Here is a 21,497-nt window from a genome sequence, read left to right on the forward strand (position 1 = left end):
AGTGGTCGCTGCTGTGTGCTGATTTGCTGTGGAGACTCCACTGGGGCCAGGCTGAGCAGGGCTCCCCAGACACATCCGGAGGCTCCTCCAGAGGGCCGCATGGCAGGCACAGGGTTGAGGGGCCTGTGTGGCAGGGCCACAGCTCACCTGGGAGTGCAGGTGGGAAGCCCCCACACCTAGCAGAGTGCGACTCCTTCCCGCACAGCCACCCGGGCTCCTTGGCCTGACCCCGCAGGGCTCTCAAGAAGAAATGGGGGCTTCCCCTCCTCCAGTCTCACCCTCAGTCTCTGTGGTGTCTCCACCCAGCACCTCCTCCTCCAATGCCTCATAGTCACAGGCCCTGGTGAGGAGGCAGCCACGGCAGGCATGGTGGCTGGAACAGGGGCAAGTGAGTGCCCACCCCGAAGTGCAGGCAATGAACTTGTGCCGTAGCCCACAGTGAGCTGGGGGGCTGGTTGTGCCCACCCGCCTGATGCGGCCTCTTCATCCAGAGTGGGGGTGACATGCCAGCCCCCACCTCACCGGAATGCTGGGAGGAGCGTGTCCAAGGAGGGAGCTCACTTTGTCAGCTGTAACGTCCTGTGACTATCGTGTGAGTTCCCGGTCGCTGTAGCAAGTCCCCCAGCCTGGGGACTTCAGCAGACACAGCTCTCTCACCATTCAGGAGGCGGAATCCCGGGTCAAGATGTGGCACCACTGGCTCCTGAGGCCTCTGTCCTTGGCTCTGTCTCCTGCTGCTGTCCTCACAAGGTCATCCCTCTGTGTGGACCTGTGTCCTCATCTCCTCTCTGTATAAGGACACCAGGCAGATTGGGCCAGGGCCACCCCAGTAGCCTCATGTTACCTTAACCACCTCTGCGAGGACCCCATCTCCAAGTAAGGTCACTTGCGGAGGCACTTGGGCTTAGGGCTGCAGCATACAGATCTGGGGGAGACATGTGGCCCATGACAGTATCGAGGGTGGGTGGACCCCACAGGAAAGACCGGACATTTCCTTCTCTGCTGGTCTGAAAATCAGACTGTCTCAGACAGGGAAGGATCCACATTTCCACCCCAGGCCGAGGCCCCCAGAGGACACAGGACCAGAGGATCAAAGAGCAAACGTCACCCTCAGGGTCTAACGTGCAGGTGGCAGGACCCTGGCCCTTCCTGAGTATCTGGTTGTGAGTTTTGTCTCTGCAGCGTGCAGGGATGGGTGCAGACTCCGTCCAAGGTCTTGGCAAGAAGAGAAACTGCCACCACAGAGGGGCTGGCTGAGGGGCTGGGATGGGGACTCCAGGGCGCGGAGCCGCACACCAGCCCCTTCCACCCAGGCAGAAGGTCCATTGCGCTCTGCCCCGCAGCCTGCCTGTTCCTATGCCAGCCAGGGCACTCCCAGGCCCGTTTGCAGCCAGAACACAGCCGGTTCCGTGTGCTTGTCCTCAGGACCCATTAGGAATGAATCCAGGCCTCGGTCCTGGCCTCCTCTCTGAGGCTGGACGCTCAGGCGTCCCCTTCAGCCCCTTTCTCTAGACCTTCCTGCTGAACAAACGAAAACATCTCACAGCCTTGCAACAGCCAGGAGCTGCTGGTGGAGCTCCATGCCTGGCCGCAGAGAGAGGAGACGCCCTGGGCGGCCGGCCAGCACCCAGGCTCTCACAGCGGAAGCCCACGTCTTCTTCAGCTCTATTTTGAAAGCTGTTCTTTCCACAACACCTTTGACAAGAATCGATTTGAGTGAGCCAGCGTGTCAATACAGGCTAGCACAGGACTGGCCTCAGGGCCACATTGGGGCGGGTGGCAACCAGGCCCTGGCTGCAGCCCACACGGGCAAAAGCATGGCCAGGCAGGAGGAGGTGGGACCTGTGAGGTTGGCTACAGCGACTGTGGGCGCTGGGCTCAGGGCTCCTCAGCCCTGAGAGGGGACCCAGGCCCAGGCAGGTTCCCAGCCTCCAGATCTTCTCCCTTGAGACCTCGCCTTCTGCACAGTGACAGGAAAGAGCCCCTGAGTCCCACTCTGCAGGAATGTATCCCATTTCCAGAAAGTTCCTTCCGGGTGCAGAGTGACACGTGAGCTCTGGGGACTCGCTCCGACTTGGTACTGATTTTCTCCACGGAGAACCCGCAGTCACGGACCGTGTCTGCACAGCCCCTCGGATCCTGTGGAGGAATTCAGCCAGCCCCTCCCCCTGAGCCGTTCCCTGCTGTTCAACCCGAAAACCATGGAGGCAAAGTCAGGCCAGATTCAGGTTCAATGCAAAGTGCCCTTTGCAAGGCCCTCCTGTGGCCAAGCCCAGCTCCATGAGGTCAGGAAGCCAGGGTGGGGAGGCCGCCTGTGTGTGGGGACGGGTGGGGAGGCCGCCTGGGTGGGGGCTCGGGTGCGGAGGCCGCCTGGGTGGGGGCTCAGGCGGGGAGGCCGCCTGGGAGGGGTCTCAGGTGCGGAGGCCGCCTGGATGGGGGCTCAGGCTGGGAGGCCGCGTGGGTGAGGGCTCCTGCCAGCGTCCCTCCCCGTTCATGGAGGCACAGGGACAGCTGTGTGCGCCTGCAGGGAGGCCTGGCTCTGCCCACTCGCCCCCGCAGCGCACTGAGGAACTCGGGCTTTGCTTTGTAGGGTACAGTGACAACACGGGAGAGGACTTAGAGACCGCCTGCCGCCGCCGAGGGAGGCAGAGCGGGATTCGCACCCCCGTCATCGCTGGGCCCACACGCCGCCGACGGCTTCCGCGTGTGGCCATCTGTCTTTAAGAAACCCTCTGGCAGAGGGACCCAGCAGATGACTCGGGGGCCGTTCACACTCTGAAACCTGCTTGGAGTCAAAACACTGCTGGCGAGCCTCCGCAGCAAACCCAACCCAGACAGTCTTCCATGGTGGCCCTCGCAGTGGCGGGCACCCTGCCCACTCCCTGCCAGCCACTGCCCGCTGGCCTCCAGGCCCGGCTGGGCCCCTGACCAGTCTCCTGACCCAGCATGCTGCTCCCCCTTGGGCCCGGCTTCCTTCCCGCTGGGATTCCCAGGCCTGTCCAGCCCAGCCTTGCAGCAGGAGCCCTGAGGGAGGCGTGGCAGCTGCAGAGGCGAGTGGGCCACGCGTAGCCTGGAGGCCAGCAGGACCAGGAGCCCCTCACAGCGCAGCAGCCACAGCATCACGAGCCACTTCCACTCCTGGGCGACCTGGGGGCCCCCACCCCGGTCTGAGCTGCCCCTTATTGTGACCTGGGGCCCCTGTGGGGGGCTCCCCAGAGCCCCAGATCCAGCCTCAGGGAGGCTCCAGACGCCGGCCAGGCCTCAGCGCCTCCACCCAGGATCACACACTCCTATCTCCGCACTTCTGCCCTCCATCCTGCTCCATGCCGCCTTCTGCTTGTTATTCCAGCACATTCCGGGGCGATGCCTGCTGCAGCGGCACAGCCAGTACCTCCACCCTACCCCCACCATGACCCACCAGCCCCTCCGCACTCCCTCTGCTCTGTGCCCTCACTGGCTGGAAGCCTGTCGACCCGAAGGGTCCTCACCTGGTGAGGGTGGGGTGTCGTCCTCCCCTCCCCTCCACCCCAGCCCACCTGTGACTCAGCCCCGAAACCCTCACAGCTCTGTCCTCCCCGAGGGAGCCGGTGACCTGGCTCTGATGGTGCCTGGACCCAGCCCCGGCATGTTCAGAATCCTTGTCCTTTAACCTGCCTCTACCTGTGGTCGCCTCTGCCTCCCTGCCTGACCCTGCAGGCCCTGCAGAGCAAACACTGCTGCCTGCAGGAGTCCCCCGGGGCCCTGAGGAACAGAGACCCGAGCCTCCTGTGGCCCCAGCGAGGTTTCCTCTGGGGGAGACAGTGAGCCCAAAGCTCTGGCTCTCGAGGGGTGGACAGAGTCTGGCTGGCGTTGACGGGGTGCCCCTCTCTACCGGCTTCCACAGTCCCTGAGAGCAAAGATGGTCCCAGCAGTGGAGCAGAGGGCACAGGTGGGGCATCCACAGTCTCCAGGGAGCCACTGTTGGGTGGGGAGGGAGACCGAAGTGGGCTCTGGACCCCAGCGGGGAGAGTGTCCCCTTCCAGTGGGGGCGGCTGATTGATCTGGGCACAGGGGCAGGAGGAGTAGCCCCATCTGGTGCTGACCTCGAGGCTGTGCCTCTCAGGGCATTTTGGCAGACCCACCTAGACCTGGGGGACAGCCTGATTTCCTGCAGCCGTGACCCACAAGGGTGGCAGCTCTCTCAGTCTTGAGTTACCAGGACACAAACCCAGGTCATTTAATGTGCAGGCAGCCCCAAGTCCCGGCAGGGCCAGAAGCAGACCGTGGCTGGGGATGAAAGCTGCATGCTGGTCCCTGGGGCCCCACTCACTCTGAGCTCCTGAGAGGACGGAAGTCCCCACGCCCCACTGGGTGGAGTGCTCCTTGGCCTAGGACCCCGTCCCATGTCTGCTGCCATGGGGGCGGACTCTGGGCAGAGAGAGGCCAGATGGGCACCCAGGTAAGCTGGAACACATCCCTCCTGCTTCCCCCAGGGTCCCCAGAGGCGACCTCCCTCCTGCACAGGCGTCTGTCACCCTTACCCTCTAGGACATCTTTGCCATGTGCAGTGAACCCCTGGACAAGGTTGCGTGCCACATAGCTGGATTTGGACTGTATACAGACCGAAGCATGTGGCATGACGCCTTCTGCCATCAGCAAGTTCCTTGTCCCTCGACAGTATGTGTCCAGGCTGCCCTTCAAGGTGGCAGTGAGGGCAGTTGTCTCTTGCACACTGTGTACAGTTCTGTCACTGACTCTTACACACAGCCCTGGAGGTGGGAGAGCGTCGGGAACATTCCGTGCAAGTGTCCTGGCATGTGCAGGCGTCTCCATGGCACAAACCCGTGCCGGGGACCACCCCCTCCCCTGCTTCCATGATTCCACCAACTGGGGGGGCAGAGCCAGGGCTGGAGGCATGCCCCGGGTGAGAGCAGGTGGCCATGCTGGTGAGTGCACACGTTCTCAGTTAATTTATCCTAAATATTTGTAAGTTTCTTGATTATTGCAGTTGCATCCCCAAGATAATGCCCCCCTCACCACGTAGAAGGCACATGTGCTCCGATGGCCCCTCCCACACTGGGGTCAGGGCACAGCACCGTAGCGAGGCGGCGTCGGGGCTCAGAGGACCTCAGACAAGGCTGGGTACATGGGGCTTCTCCAGCCAGCCGGGGGAAGCACCCTGCAGACTGCTAACTTTTGCAAAATAGAGTAAAAAAGAACAGCTAGAAAAATAAAACGAAAAGGAAAGATATACCAAATACAAGACCGTTTTTATTGTTACATTTAACAGTCATCAACTCACTTCATCTGAGAGGCGCTGGCATCTGTGGACACACTTGGTGCTGAGGTTTGTCCCATTGTGGGCAGACACAGGTGGTTCTCCTGCGGGGCTGGCCTCCACCCACTCTGCGAGGCTGCGCTGCATGGGACACTGAGGCACCCGTCAGCCGCTCACTGCCTGGCTGCATCTATGAGGGAGGAAACAAGCTGGGCACCAGCTCAGCCTCTGAAGACCCCATGGGTACCCTAAGCCATGGCATCTGTCCCCGAAGTTCCTTTTGGGTGGGAGTGCTGGGGGTGCAGGGACAGAGGGTTCCAGCTCACCCAGGGCCAACCCTGACCAGACGGCAGGAACCAGGGTCTGCAGCTGGATGCAGATGGCAGGCAGATCATTCTGGGGAAGTCCCTTTCTTAAACCACATACTGTCCTGGGCTGAACAGGCCCCCCTAAAAACTCATGTCAACTCAGAACGTCAGAATGTGACCTTATTTGGAAATAGGGTCTTTGCTGATGTAATCAAGTGAGGGTGAGCTCACACTGGAGTATGGTGGGCCCTCGTCCAATGACAGCCTCCTTGTAAGAAGAGGGAAGTCAGCCTCGCAGACGCAGGGAGGACAGCCACGTTTCAGTGGAGGCAGAGACTGGAGCCACACAGCCGCAGGCAGAGGGATGCCTGGGGCCACCAGGAGCTGGAAGAGGCAGGGAGGACCCTCCCCTCGGGCCTCCAGAGTGGGCAGGGGCCTGAGGATGCCCTGATCTGATCCCCGATTCCAGCCTCTAGAACCATGAGAGGCTCAGCATCTTTCTCTGCCCCCCCAGCCCGTGGCCTCTGTCAGGGCAGCCTTGGGAGCTGAGCCTGGCCCCTAATTCTCAGGAGCTCTCCCACGGACGGGGTTCTGCATCTCCTGAGCGTGTCTGAAGTCCCCTTTCCACTGCTCGCCAGGCTGATAGTGACCGCCACCTTCCCTAAGGACCCATCCTCTGTTCCCAAAGGCCCTGCTGGACACCCGGCCGCTCAGCCCCACCCCGCCTAGCCCGCACATCCCTCATGTCTTCCCTGAACAGGCCTGGCCTTTCGGTGGGGAGGCGAGGCCTCCATTTGAGGGCTGGCCCCTGATTGCTCTGGCATTTCAGTGACGCTGTGCCCCGGACCGAGGGAAAACTCTAGAAAAACTCCCCACCAAACTCCTCTTCTGCAGAGTTGAGCAGACGGGAAGTCTGTAGCTTTCCTGCAAACGTTATTCTGCCCCTGCCAGGTGGGCTGAGATGGCAAGGTTGATGACAAAGGTCTTGGGAGTCCCCACGGCTGCGGGGGGGGGGTGACTGGCACCCCCACCCAATGGGAAATAGCAGCAAAGCTTCACACGGCCCCCAGGGGCCGCAGAGCTGCGCGCAGGTCCCACCGGAGCCAGCATGAAAACCACAGAAAGACAGCCTGGACTCACCGGCGCCCTCGGTGGAAGGGACACCCCGTGGTGTCCCCCTCCCTTCCTGCACAGCCAAGAACAGAAAGGGCCTGTGCACCCCAGCAGCAGAACACAGTCCCCCAGATCCCCTCAGGCTGGGAAGTCGGAGATCAGAGGAGAGGTCGCCACGGGGTTATGACTCAGGGGAGTCCCTGGGGGGGACCAGGGGCTCCCTGTGGTGCTGGGCGTGCTCCTGGGGGGACTCACTGACACGCATGGTGGTGACACAGGTGTAGACATGCAAAGAAGACCTGAGCACGAGACAGGATTTGTGTCTTTCATGGTATGTCAGCTGTACCCCATTTTTAAAGACTTTCAAAAATGTTATTCTGGGCATGTGCTTTGAACAGACTGTAACCCCACACCAGAAGGAGGACCTTGGATGTGGAGCTGGCAAGCTGGGGCTGCCCGGGGCTATCGTCTCCCTGCGGCTTCCTCTCCAAGAGGCTCCCGGGAGCAAAGCCGAGTGGGCAAGGCCGTCTGCCCGCTGAGCAGATGTTGGCTGCCTGGGTGGCACTTCCTGTGCTGAGGCGCGGGGCTCTGAGCCCTCATGGCACACAAGGCCTTGAGGACAGTGACCACACAGCCCAGTTGGCCGGGGAGGTGGACTTAGGAGGGAGAGCCAGAGGCCACAGAGTGTGCTCCAAGGTACACAGGGCCCTCCGTCTGGGACTGTAAGAACAAAGGAGGGTCTAGGGCAAGGTGACAGGGACAACCCCAGCAGAGAAGCGGAGGGAGGGGTGGAGACAGTGCGAGACGACCGGAGACCACATGTTGGGTGGTGCTGGGGGGACTATGGGAAAGGGGGGGCCTGGCGTGAAGACCCCCTGCCCAGCCCTGTGGGGGTCCTAGCAACCCCAGAAGTCCTGCTAAGACCCTGGCACAGGCCCCACTTCCCTGAGACTCAGCTTCCCCATCTTTAAAGTGAAGCCTGGCGCCTGCCTCCGAGTGCAGTGAAAATTAGATTACGGAAGCCACAGAGGTGCTCAGCACAGTGCCCAGCGCAGGGCCGGGACCCAGAGTGGACTGTACCGTGGGACTGCCTCAAAGAAGTCTTAGCAAACACAGGAAGCCAGCCCACCCGTGCAGCCATGGGGCCAGGAAGCCCGCCCTTTACCAAGTATTTGGGTATTTTTTCTCTGTGCTAACAGCCCAGACGGAGCCACAGCCTCAACCTCTGTGTGCTGATAACACCAAGCTGGGGCGCCGGGGCCATGCAGGGGACGGTGCCGGCCTGAGGCTGCAGCCTGGGTCTGGATGCCTTTCTAATTCAGGGCCTCCTCGCGGCCTGGCTCCATAAATGGTCAAATGCAGCCTGACGGCACAGCCTCCTATCAGCTCTGGGCTCCATATTGCCAGACAGCCCACATGCCCCGTTCCCCAGGAGACGCCCGCAGGTGGGCAGCGTCACTCCCACCCGCCAAGTACACACTGTCCCCATCTCGTGTCCTGAGGAGCCGGAAGCAGCTGCTTCCTCCCAGCCTGAAAGCTGCACCTCGGGCTGCACTCGGCTCCCAGAACCCGCCCTCCGCTGCCCTGCAGTTCGCCAAGGGAGCTACCCTTCCCATATAAAAATTTCACCTCCATTTCCTTGTAAAGAAGAAACATTTCTGACATCAAGGAAGATTCTAATTTGAAAAGCAAGTGATTCATCTCCCGGTGCCACACAGCAGATGCAGGTGTTACCAGCCTGGGTGGGGCGCCCGAGCTGGGGGCCTGGGGTCCTCTGGGAGGGGCAAGAAGGCAGCGATGCCGGCCCCCACCTCTGTCTGCCCATCCCATCTGCTTCCACACACCGCCCTGCCATAGCTGCTTGCGGCCCCTTCTCTGTCGGTTTCCCCATCTTTTGGTTTGGTGATAATCAGAGTTCCCATCCGGGGATGCCACCCTCTGTGTGATGGGAAGGAAAGGCGACCCTGTGTCCGAGTCCTCCTGGGGGAAAAGCAACGATGCTGGGACCAGCCCCCAGCCCCAGCTGTCAGGAGCTCTCCAATCCCAGCAAGGAGGCCCCACGCGTGGCTAGGACCCCAGACCCCAGGGACTGAAGGAAGTGGAAAGGAGGGCCCCCAGTCCTAACTAAGGGCTCAGACCCCCCAACGCACATCTAGGCACGCCCCCACCCCCAGGCCTGGTTCTAGGTCTGCCCACTCCAAGAAGGCCCCCAGCAAGGCCGCAGTCAGAGGGGCTGTGTCCCAGGCTGGGCTCACGCTCAGTCCTGCTGCCCCGGGGGTAGGTCCGGCCCCTGGCCCATGTGCTGTGGAGCCTTCAGAGTGTCTGTGAGGACCCTTCCTTGGAGGGCAGCCGCCGAGGGGCTGCTGCGGGACTGGGGAGCCTCCTGGCAACAAGCGCTCCCAACACGTAGCTGGGACGCTAATATGGGGACACGATCCTGGCTTTGAAGAAAGCCCTTTCCACCCTGTCCACGTGGGGGTCTCGCATTTCCTCTGTGAACTCCAAGCTCCCCCTGGGGAACCCTGTGCAGGCAGTGGGCAGCATCTGGCACGTGGGAGGCGCCATTTCTTCCACACTCGCGTGTCCTCAGCCCAGGTCTTCCGGTGAAGTTTCCCCAGCAAGTGGCTTCCCCTGCCCCCTCCACTCTGCCAAGTGTGGTTCCTGGGCCCCCGCCCTTCCCTTCTCCGCCTCTGCTCCTGGGTCTAGGGCATGCATCCAGACATCTACGCTCAGGGAGGCCACCTCCTCCCTCCCTTGCAACTACCACAAACCTGCCTGGGACCTTGTTCTACCCTTTCCAAAAGTCCTCAGGACCTGTCTGCCTACGGAGCTCCCCAAACGCCCTGTGAGCTCTCCCGGGCCCCTCCTCTCCTTGCTAACAATGTCCCACACGGTGCTGCCTGCCTGGCCCCAAAAGAAAAGGGCCCTGGAGTGAGTTCTGAACACAAACTCACTGAAAGTGGTCCCCTGCTCCCCCTGCCGAGTCTGCCCCTCCTCGGACTCTCCCCTTGGGCAGGGAAACCTGCCGGGGCCTGACCTTTTCTTCCTGAAACAGCCTCGGGCTGGGAGGAGAGGGATCCACCCTTGGCGGTTGAAGCATTCAGCAGGAATCAGTCCTCGGGGACCCAGACCCAGCGACCAGCCCTGCCTCACAGGCGCCGGTCCTGGGCAGGCTCCCTTGCTCAGGCCGTGCTGCTCCCAAGCCAGGATGAGCAGCTAGCAGTGGGCCCGCCAACACACAGAGTGCCACGCGGAGGACTGGGGCACCCCAGGGAACAGCAGACACTGCATGTCCTCCGGGAGCCCTGGCCCTGGGAGACAGAGTGCAGTGGTTCCAGCTCTGACCTCATGAGCCCAAGCTCCACTACACACTGGGTCCTGACCTGACCTGGGTCCCAGCGGCTCTCTGGCCAGGCCTCTCCTGGTGTCTCCCGCCCCTGTGGCCGGCACCCAGCATCCAGGCCCCCCGTACAGCCATCCCCTCTTCAGGAATCTGGGTCATGGCTGCAGGAAAGGGGCTGCCCAGAGCAGGATGTGGAGAGAAGGGCTGCAAAAGCTGGAGAGAATCCACAAGACACTATTTAGCCACCTGCCCTCGATTCTAACTCTCAGTGACAAGACTCCTTGCTTGGCCAAACTTTATGAGGCCCTTGAACCTTCTAGACCACTTGCACACTTCCCTGCAAAATCCAGTTTTAGCAAGAACACTGCTAAGTGACTTCAGCCAGAACTGCCCCACCCCACATCTGATCATCCTCATCAGAACAACCTGCTCATTCTCCGGCACCCAGCTGATGATTGATCACCCCGCCTCCCCTCAGCCAGAATCTTGTTAGGCCAGTTGAGCCAGAATCCCCCCACCCCTGCTGTTTCTTCTTAGTTCCATCCGCGGACCCACTCGGCTCCTGGGCCATCACCTCCCATTCGCTGGGGCTGTATTCAGAGTGGAGCCCAGTCTCTCTCCACCACCTCGAAATCCCACTGCCCTGGTCCCAGCACCCACCGCACTGGTCCTGAGTAGTCAGTCCCCTTCCAGTCTTTAGCGAAGGTCATTGAATAAATTTCCTTTAACGTCAGGCACACCCTTAAATGCAGACACATGTGTCCTGGGAGGATTACGAACACTCCCCCGGCCCTGCACATCGGGGGTCCCAGGAGACCCACCCAGACCAAGCCCCTCTCAGGGTGGGAAGAGTGTGGGGCAAGAAGAGGAGGCTCTGCCCAGGACGCTGGCCACGGGCTGACCCGTGCAGGGGGTGAGGGCTTAAGACAGCCTCATCCTCCACTCCAAGTGTGGTCTCCATCTTGTTGGTCAGTTTATGAGAGTCAAGCCTATTGACTCAGTCAGGGTCCTGGCAGGAAAGAGGCCAGGGCGCAGACAGAGATAGGGATGGCTCCAGGGGTGTGTGGCCCCAGGCTGTGGGGGGTCCTGGAGCACCTCCACCCCAGCCTGGAGAACATCCAGGCAGAGCAGGAGGAGAGCTGGGCTGTGTAGGGGTTGGGGGACATGGCCAGCCCGCAACCCCAATTTCCTGCCATCTGCCTCCAGTTGGAGGAGGCAGCCTCTGCCAACCCTGGCCCGAGGCAGGGGCCAGGGCTCTGTCTACTGGGGCCACAGGGAGAGTGGGGAGGGTGCCGGAGCTCCCAGGGCAAGGGGAGGGGCCACCCCCCACCCCGTCAAGCGCATCGAGGAGGAGAAGGAGGAGCCCACACCGCCCCAGCGTCTGCCCCACACCTGCACCAGCCTCACACGAGCTTGGGGATCTTTGAGGGTCAATGTCTGCACTACAGATGTGAGCACGCATGTTTGTGTGCAGGACCTTTGACTGCAGCCTCCCATGCACCCCTGGAAAGGTGCCTTGCCTCTCTCCCTCATTTGCCACATGCAGGGCAGTGGGTGAGTACCAACAAGCACGTGCACCCCGCATTTCTCTGCTTCTGCAGCCCTGACTGACCAAGGCCCCCCAGGCGGGCTCCAGCCCTCCAGGCACCTCCCCAAGCCATGGTGCCCGCCACAGGGTCTGGCCTCAGGGCTCCTCCAGAGCTGGCCAAGTCCCCAGGCTCCTCCCCTGCCCACAGGGGGCGAGGGGCACAGCACTGACCGGCCCCTGGGCCACTCGTCTGAACTCTGAATCCTCCTAGAGCGGTGATCCCAGCCGGGCAGTTAGCTTGAGCGAGCCGAATACTTACAGGACGCCACCAAACACAAGGTCCGAGCCCACATTCCAAGACCTCAGCGCTGCTGACGACATCCTCCTGAGTCCATGAACTTCTTGATGGTTCTCATGGCCTCCTCCTGTGGACGGGGCGGGGCCGGCAGGTTCGGCACCTGCACGCACACCTGGCTCGACTCCCCGTGCCCACCCTGCAGACCCTCAGCCCTCTCCCTCTTTCCTGCCCACCACTCTGGAGCCGGGGCCTCTGGTCCTGGCCTCCCCTGTGGAAGAATGAGGGTGAGCGAGGGGCTGGGTCAGCAGCACAGCAGTGGGGGAGCCCACGGCCTCCATAGAGGGAGGCACCCAGCCTCCTGGAGGAAGTGGCTGGGCAGCGCTGGCACCATGCCACATCCCTGCCAGAGCAATGGGGCCAGCGTGGCCACCCCATCCAGTGGTCCCCGTCTGGCTGAGAGTCCCCAGGAGGCAGCACCCTCTTACTGGGAAGTCAGGCAGGGCTCTATGCAGGAGCTGACACTCACACGGCTACCACAGGCCTGTGTGGACCCCCAAGAGCCAGGATGCCGCCTGCTGACGGTCCCTCTTAGGGTCTGGATCGTGGGCAGCTCAGCATGGCATGGAGTGCTTCCAGGTTGCGGTGTCCTCATGATGCCGAGGCCTGAGCTCCCTGGAGGACAAGCAGCACCTTCCAAGCCATGGGGCCAAAGGCTGGCGAGGCTCAAAGCCCTGGAGCTGACAGTCCCCAGACAGAGGCATGGACAGCGTTTCCCTGTCGGCCCCTCCACCAGCGGCAATTTTCCCACCGGTCTCCCAGCCCCCTGGAATTCTCCCCGCACCTGCCCCTGGCTGTTAGCTGAGCCCCACTGTGGGAGCAGCACAGGGCTGAGTGCCTGGGCCTGGCCCTATTGCCTGTGGGTTTCCACCAGGAATTTAAGAGTCTGAAGGCTGGGGACCCTAAGGGACCACCCATTAGGGCTGAGGGCTCTGGAAAGAAGTTCGGGATGAAGGAGTTCAGGGAGAGTGCTGGACTCATTTTCCTGGGACAGACAGAACCAAGTGGCCACCACTGTGCAGCTTCAACACCTGGCATTTGGCGCCTCTCAGTTCCAGAAGCCGGGATCCAAGGTTGTGGTGTGGGCAGCACTGGCTGCACTGTCCCCAGGCCTCTCAGGCTTCTCCTGGTCTCCTGGGCCTGGGGGAGCCCAGCTTGACTCTGGGAGGAGGGGCGTCGAGGGGGTGCTCCACGAGATGCTGCCCAGCCAGGGTGGGGGACGTGGGTCCCCCCCACACACACAGCCTCCAAGCATAGCGTGGCCCTCCACCTCCACCACTATGGACTCTCATCTCCCTGCGGCTCCATCTGGGGTTGGCGCCCTGGCTGTGCTGCCCGCAGACCAGGGATTGGGGTCAACGGGCAGGAGATGGTGGGGCAGATAGAAGCATGGGAAGCCCAGAGCCCTGAACACGGTCAGCGTCACTCTGAAATCCAGAAGGGATGGAGCGGGGGCACTCGGGGATTCCTAGGCAGAGGCTGCCCGGGCACTGGAGGTGGGGTGGGCACCCAGGAGGGCAGCCGTGGCAAGCGCCGGGTTCTCGGAGCTGGGTCTTTTCCACCACTGTGGCTGGAAGACGCCACACGGATTGAGGCCACACGATGGACAGCTTGGTTGCTGACCATGCGAGGTGAGAGTCGGCAGGAAGACCAGGCCCGTGGCTGGGGTGGCCATTGTGGGGTCTGTGGAGGGGCCTTTTCCTCCCTGACGCCCCTGCTCAGCCTCAGTGGACAGGGCGGCCACCGGGCCTGGGTGCATCAGCCCTGGCCCGGCCTCCGAGGAGCAGGTGATGCCGGGGGACGCAGCTGTGCGGCCTGCAGAGAGCGGGCAGAGTCGGCTCTGGTTTGCTTTCTTCAGATTGGCTTTGTTTTATTTCCTTCAACCAAAGCATCCGAGACAGAGGAGAGTAAGAAAGCTCGTCTCTAGGGAAGGCCACCATCCTGAAATTAAAGTACGCCATCACACCTGACTAATTTTGGGGTTTTTTGCTCTTTTAAATTTTTTGTAGAGACGGAGTCTCGCAATGTTGCCCAAGCTGGTCTCAAACTCCTGGGTTCACCCACCTCAGCCTCCCAAAGTGCTGGGATAATAGGCGTGAGCCACCACACCCAGCCCAATTCCTTGATGTATCTTCTCAGGGGGTCTGTGTCTTAAACAGGAAATATTCAAACACCCTTTCTCTAACTAAAGTATAAGGTTTTCAGATTACTTTTACGTTTATAAGATCTTGTGGCTACTGACAGTTTATTTTTTGCAATTATAACCAGCCCAATTTCCCAGGGTCTCCCTACGGGTGCGGGGCAGGGGGAGAGACTCCAGAGGGGGCTGCGGAGTCACCGGGAAACGCAGGTGAGGGAGGCCCGGGCTGGAGGCAGTGGCCGCTCCTCACGGGTCAGGGGCCTCCTTTGGCCGCCATTGCCTTAGCAGCGCCGAGTTCTTTCTGGGGCAATCACCACTGTTGGTTTCATCTCCCAGCACTGCCCACGGCCCACAGCGCCTCCTGCCCCCATGCTGCACCCCTTTCGGCGGTCATTTCCTTCCCTGGGGTGGAGGCAAGTGTAGAGCCAGCTCTTAGAGAGAGGCCAGCCACCTGCAGAGTGGGAACCCTCCTGGGCTCCCTTGCCCGCCCCCAGTCCTAACCTGTCCCTTCCCCCATGAGTCTGTGCCCCCGCCAGCAAGGGCATCCATCCCACACTCTGGGCCTGGCCGTCTCACACCCCACACTCTGGGCTGATCTTTAAAGGGAAGCTGCTGTTTAAATATTTAATCGTCCTTGGACTGCCTGGACTTTCATTAAGACCCTGAATCAAAAGAGGGGGAAAAAAGCATTTTAAAGATGGCTGAAGGCCCGGTGCAGTGGCTCACACCTGTAATCCCAGCACTTTGGGAGGCCGAGGTGGGCAGATCACAAGGTCAGGAGTCCAAGACCAGCCTGGCCAACATGGCGAAACCCTGTCTCTACTAAAAATATAAAAATTAGCCAGGCGTAGTGGTGGGTGCTTGTAATCCCAGCTACTTGGGAGGCTGAGGCAGGAGAATCACTTGAACCCGGGAGGCGGAGGGTGCAGTGAGCTGAGATCACGCCACTGAACTCCAGCCCGACCAACAGAGTGAGACTCTGTCTCAAAAAAAAAAAAAAAAAAAAAAAGAAAAGAAAAAGAAAAGAAAAGGAAAAAAAAAGATGGCTGAAGCCTGGAAACACTGGGTTAGTGATGGTTGTGTTCTCCGCCCTGCGGGGCTGCGGCACTTCCGTCTCCAGCTCAGCCTCACACTGCTCCCGGGGGTTCCCTGTGCTCTGGAGGCAGGGCTGTGTGCAGCAGGGTGGGGCACCAGCCAGGCCTGAGACCTCGCCTGCCCTCCAGGACCTGCTGACCCCACTAGGCCTTCGGTCCTGCCTTGCCCAGCGGCCGACTGAACAGAGCCCCTGTGGGCCCTGCATGGCCACGCCTCCGGGGGCTACTCCACGGTGGGGTCAGGGGGCGACTGCCACCCTCCCCATCTCTGGGAGGGACGCAGCTCCCAGCCCACATGCACCCGCCTTGGACGGGGAAGGAAGGGGTGCCCCCTTCAGTGTGTGAACCCCCAGCACTTCCCTCTGCGGGGACCGCACGTTTTCTGTACAGAAAGAACTTTGCTCTCCAGGGACATTTTGCTGAAACAGTTCGTAAGGGATGGCGCCTGGCTGGTGGCTCTGCCCGCTATGGGGAGCGGGAGACAATATAGGAAGCTCTGTACTCTCTGATCAATATATCGGTAAAATGAAAACTGCTCTAAAAATAGTCTTTTAACTTAAAAGAAAGGAGAATAATGAGGCCAAGGGCTTGGCCATTTTCTGAACAAATCTGGTTTTGTGGGTTCCCAGCTGCCTGAGTCCCCGCCCAAGGCAGGGGCGACCTGCCCTGGGCAGTCTGTGCCCGGGGCTCTCAGAGCCATCAGTGTGTCCAGGCTCTCCCCAGCTCTCTGACTCTTGATTGGACCCAGGGCAGCCTGCCAGGCCGGCAGTGGGTGGGTATTTGCTTGCATTTGCTTTGACAAATCGCCACTCTGCGTGGAGGTGCCAGGAGCGTGATTTACTGGGCGTGTGATGACTACAGCTCCCGTAGCCAGGCCTACCTGTCAACCAGTGCTTTTGGCTTTCACTGAGGGGTGGACTTCACTACGGGGCATTGCCAGCTGATCAGGACCCCAAGTCCTAAAGCAGAGCCACCGTGTCCACTCCACCTGCCCATGGGAGCTCTGTGCCCAGTGGTGAGCCCAGAGGGACGACGACCTCCTGTAGAGGGGTCCCCACCAGTCTTAGCAGCCAAAGATGCCCTAGGAGTGAAAGGACATACCAGATTGTCCTCCTGACAGGAGTGACCAGGGCAGGAGAGCTGCTATTTCTGGCCTACGGCCCATTTTTCAGAGTAAATTCATTTTCTAGGCAGACGCACACACTCTCTCACTTCCTACAACTCTTTTCTCCAGATCATTCCTTCAGCCAGCTTTTTCTCAGTCGGGATTCCAGAAAATAATGAAGCCTTGCAAAATGCTCTTGAGTGGCTGTTCTCGGTTCACCAAGGGTGGTGGGAGCCAGGCCCTTTCTAGGTACCGGGGTAAAGAAGGTAGTTTCGTGGGGTCTCCGGCATCAGCTCCACTCCTTCACTCCCTCCCAGATCACTAGTGCGAAGGGACATGCCAGGCCTCTCCTCTAGGACAAAAACTAGTGTTTCTCTTGGATTCACTGAAACAAGCTGGGCTGCCCCTTCTTACAGGTGGGGCTTGGGGCCCGTGGAGGGGAAGGGCCTGCGAGGTCCTGTTGGTGATGACTGGGCCAGCCGAGAGCCCAGGGAAGTCCCTGTCCTCAGTCTGTGTCTTGATGTCCTCCCACCCGGTCACACAGGGACTCACTCTAGGTCACAGGGCTGCAGCGGGTTGTATTCAACCCAGTGGCCCCCACATACTCCTTCAAGGACCAGCCTCCCATGCCCAGCTTCTGGCACTTCCTCTCTGGGCCTGTGCCCGGCAGCAGGACACCCCTTTCCACAGGCAGAGCAGCCCCACACTCTAGTCCATTGACAAGCCTGGTGAGGCTGAGCAGGGTGGCTCAAGCCTGTAATCCCAGCACTTTGGGAGGCCAAGACGGGCGGATCACGAGGTCAGGAGATCGAGACCATCCTGGCTAACACGGTGAAACCCCATCTCTACTAAAAAATACAAAAAACTAGCCGGGCAAGGTGGCGGGCACCTGTAGTCCCAGCTACTTGGGAGGCTGAGGCAGGAGAATGGTGTAAACCCGGGAGGCAGAGCTTGCAGTGAGCTGAGATCCGGCCACTGCACTCCAGCCTGGGCGACAGAGCAAAGAAAAGCCTGGTGAGATGCCAGGCCAGGCCATGAGCGTGGAGCCTGGCCGTGTGTGTCAGGAGGAGGTGGTGGCAACCTTGACAGTGGTGGTCCTGACTCAAGAAGCCTGACTCGCAAGGACTCCAGAGGGAGCAACTGACATGATGTGTTTCCTGATGGGAGGGTGGCCCAACTGTGAGGGCATCTCCACCACCTCACCATCATCGTCAGAGCCACAGGATTTGGGGGACAGAGGAACATGGTAGACGACACTACAGAGACGGCCAGCAGAATCCAGAGTGTCAGAAGTTCTACAGGACAAAGGACCAGGTTTCTTCAACAGATACATGAGAATGATGGGGGAGGGGCATGGAAGCTCTCGGCATTCCAGAGGGACTTCAGAGTCACAGCGAGCCTTGGACTTTGTGCTCAAACAAACCAACTCTGAAAAGACAGGAGACAACCAGGGAAATTTCAGCACTGCTAGCTAGCGATTATCACAAAGAATTCGTGGTTCATTTTTTAGGTGTGATAAGGGTAGTACAGTTATGTTTTTGGAAGAGTCCCTATTCTGTACAGCTACCCACTGAAGTATTTTTCGGATGAAATAAGGTCAGGGGTTGCTTTAAAAGAATCCAGGAAGAGGAGGGGTGAGGGACAGTGGGTCGGAGGAGGGAAGAAGGTTTACAGGTCAGACGGGCCTGCCACGATACGGCTCCCTCTCCAGTTCTTGATTGGAAAAAATGCATGATAAAAAGTTAAAGGTCCATGACCCAAAATTAACAATAATTACAAAAAACAAGCCTGTCCTTACAGTGAGGCTAAACTCTTTCATGTCTTCTAACTCTAGCCCCGGGGTCAAAAACAAAAGGGAGGATCACAGGCCCCAGGGAGGTGCAGGAGGAAAATATTAATACTTGTCCTTCTTTCAAAATCTCATCTTTAAAAGTATTTAAGATGCCTATATTCTACAATCTATGTAATATTTCACCATTAGCTAGTCCATTTGACAAGTGTTAAAAAATCAATGTGTCAGGCTGGGCATGGTGGCTCACGCCTGTGATCCCAGCACTTTGGGAGGCTGAGGCGGGTGGATCACCTGAGGTCAGGAGTTTGAAACCAGCCTGGTCAACATGGTGAAACCCCCGTCTCTACTAAAAATATACCAATTAGCTGGGCGTGGTGGTGTGTGCCTGTAACTCCAGCTACTCAGGAGGCTGAGGCAGGAGAATCACTTGACCCCGGGAGGCAGAGGTGGCAGTGAGCTGAGATGGCATCACTGCACTCCAGCCCGCGTGACACAGTGAAACTCCGTCTCAAAAAAAAAAAAGAATTCAGTGTGTGTACATGTATCGGGAGTGTGCACGCAAACTCTTTTGATTGTTAAAGGATGGGTTTCACGAAAGCTTGGAGACCACGCTACTAGAACCCTGCCCTTGTAGGCCCAAAGCGACGCACCCTGGTGGACTTCCACGAGCTGTGACCACCAGCCACCACGACAGTGTGCCCAGCCCACCCTGGTCCCAGCTAGCTCTGACCCCTGCCCTGCCGCCATTGCCCTGAGATTCTTCTGCAAATTACGGTCTTCTCAGACTCTTTGTTGCCCCTGGAGTCTCAGGGCTGAGTTCTCAACAGGCAGAACCACAGGGCTGCATTTCGGGTTGTCTCTGAAAAATGGCCTGCCAATAGAAAGTTGGGAACGAAAGCCCTCCAACAGTATGTCCAAGCGACCCCCAGGAGAAACCACAGTGGGGTGCTGGAGGATCCCCAACGAGGCATCCTTGACCTCCCTGCTGTTACTTCCACCCACATCAGAGTCCTGAGGCCTCTTCTGATTTCCTACTTGGACGTGCCTGAAATGCCGCTTCCAAAACCCACATTCCCATGGTTGCAGAGGCCACAAGGGAGGGCCCCTGTGTTATTTTTTCAGGACCCAAAACCACGAAGATGCCAAGAATCACAACTTTCACACAAAGGACACACTTTCTTTGATGGAATCTTCAGATCCCACATCACAAAGGCAGCACGCCATCATTCTTTGAAATGTCCCAAAACACGTAAAGAATGTTCCGCTGCAGATCCAGCTGGTTTCACGGGTGTGTGGCCTCCTCTTCCGAAGTCATTTCATTCTTCGGGGTCTTTGACACGCTCTGGCAGCAAGCGCGGAGAGGTGAAGAACGGGCAGCGTTTGTGCTGAGAGTGGGTTGAGAGCGCAACCCTGCCCACTCCAGCCTGGGGCATCCCATCTCCGCCAGGTTCTGGGCTTTGCATTCTCAATTAATTCTTCCCAGGCAAGAGCACAAGGAAACAAAGTAGAAGGAATTCAGAGAAACAGCTGCAGGCCCCAGCTCAAAGGCCAGCACCAAAAGTGAACACCTCTGGGCGCTCTTGCCTTCAAGGTGGGGACGTTCAGAGAAGGCAGCGTCCACCCCTCGCAGGGAACCTCAGTTCCCGGTCTGTGGTCCCGTGAAGGACGTCAGGCTGACAGACTGGAGCACACCCCTTCTTTTTAACCCCTCTTGAAAGCTTCCTTGAATGTGCCAGTCCCGCCCCCTGGAGCAGGAAGGAAAACAGAAGGCCTAGGACACTAGAGGGGTCCCACGCTTTCCAGAGCTCTGGCCACCAGCAGGTCTGACTGTTCAGGGCCAGACACACACCGACCACATCCTGACCTCAGGATGGCCCGCGGAAGTACCTGGCATTTCTTCTTAGCCAACTCCCTTCATTAAAAGACAGGTGAGGGTTCCAACGCTGCACTCTTCATTCTCAAAACTCTTATTTCAGGGCCGAAGCCCAGATGTCCAGCCCGTGGGAAATCCCCTTAGCCTGAGCTTGGCACCCAGAAACTGGAGACTAAATACGCAGGGACTGGGGTCTGAGTCCTTCCTCAGGGATGGGGATGGGGGCCACAGTCCACACACACACCACACCACACCAACACCACACCACACACGCCCCGCACTCACCACATACACACCAAACACCACATACAGCACACACCACACACCACGCATCATACCATGTCACACACACACATCACATATCACACACACACCACATGCCATACCACCCACACACTACACACCCACATCACATCACACACACACCACACGCCTCACAACACACATCATACACCACACACATCACACACACTACACACCTCACACACACCATATATGCCAGACATACACCATGTATCACACACACCACACACATCACACACCACACATATATACTACACACCTCATACTACACACCATATACCACACAAAGGCACCACATATCACACACACACCACATATCACACACATCACACACCACATACTTCACACACTGCATACCCACCGCACACTACACACCACATACCTCACATACCTCACACACAGATATCACGCACTATATACCTCACACACAGATATCACGCACTATATACCTCACACACAGCACACACCACACACACACCCACATACCTCCCACACACACCACACACAATCACACACTACATCTCATCTCACACATAACATACACCACATACACCGCCCCCACACCACACACTACATAGCTCACATATACACAACACACACCTACCTCTCACACACATGCCACATACACTCCACATCCCTCATACAAACAACACATACACACATCACACAGTATATATCACACATACACAATACATACCTCACACACACACCACATACCTCACACAACCATACACTACACACACACATCCCACACTACCTACTTCACACACATACTGCATACCTCACACATTTCACACACACACCACACACCTCACACACCTTATACACAGTGCGCACACACCACACACCTCACACGTTTCCTTGCAGAGCCGTCTCCACGCACCCACACTGCTGTTCCCATGAGTCCCCATGAAGGCACACACCTCCAAGGCTGTCCACCCTGTTCCCGTGTGGCTCTGCGCTCCCCAAATTCACCCCATTTCCCCCGCAGCCCGGCCCCCACCCTCCCTGCCCCCCTGAGACCAGGGCCATCAGCACAGCCTCTGCTGCCACTGTGCCCTGAACCCGCCATGCACCCCTCATTGGCTGTGTCTCCCTCTCCCTCCACTGGACAGGATGGGGCTCCCTAGCTGCTCACAGCTACCCCGGCCACCAACTTCTACTGGAGGCGTGTCTGCCTCCCCCGCGTCCCCCACCCCAGCTCCTCACAGCTACCCCGGCCACCAACTTCTACTTGAGGCGTGTCTGCACTCCCCCGCGTCCCCCACATTGCCTGGCGCCCACCC

At 59.1% G+C, this 21,497-nt stretch overlaps 3 long non-coding RNA genes across 3 annotated transcripts in view; 2 read left to right on the forward strand and 1 right to left on the reverse strand.

Annotated features, from left to right (window-relative positions):
* The first annotated feature begins 936 nt into the window (after positions 1-936).
* LOC108529531 (uncharacterized) lies at positions 937-1,947 on the forward strand. Its single transcript, XR_014485084.1, has 2 exons — positions 937-960; positions 1,344-1,947. It is a non-coding gene; the product is annotated as an uncharacterized LOC108529531 (long non-coding RNA).
* A 3,301-nt stretch (positions 1,948-5,248) lies between these two features.
* LOC108529610 (uncharacterized) overlaps positions 5,249-21,497 on the reverse strand; it is a 25,708-nt gene continuing 9,459 nt past the window's right edge. Inside the window, exons 2-3 of the long non-coding RNA XR_001885595.1 lie at positions 11,869-11,974; positions 5,249-5,447 (exon numbers count right to left, since the gene is read on the reverse strand). This is a non-coding gene — a long non-coding RNA (uncharacterized LOC108529610). The remainder of the gene's footprint in view (positions 5,448-11,868; positions 11,975-21,497) is intronic.
* On the forward strand, positions 18,527-19,971 carry LOC108529611 (uncharacterized). Its single transcript, XR_001885596.1, has 2 exons — positions 18,527-19,397; positions 19,519-19,971. It is a non-coding gene; the product is annotated as an uncharacterized LOC108529611 (long non-coding RNA).

Source organism: Rhinopithecus bieti, unplaced genomic scaffold (genome assembly GCF_001698545.2).
Source record: "Rhinopithecus bieti isolate Rb0 unplaced genomic scaffold, ASM169854v2 scaffold_5889, whole genome shotgun sequence".
NCBI lineage: Eukaryota > Metazoa > Chordata > Mammalia > Primates > Cercopithecidae > Rhinopithecus > Rhinopithecus bieti.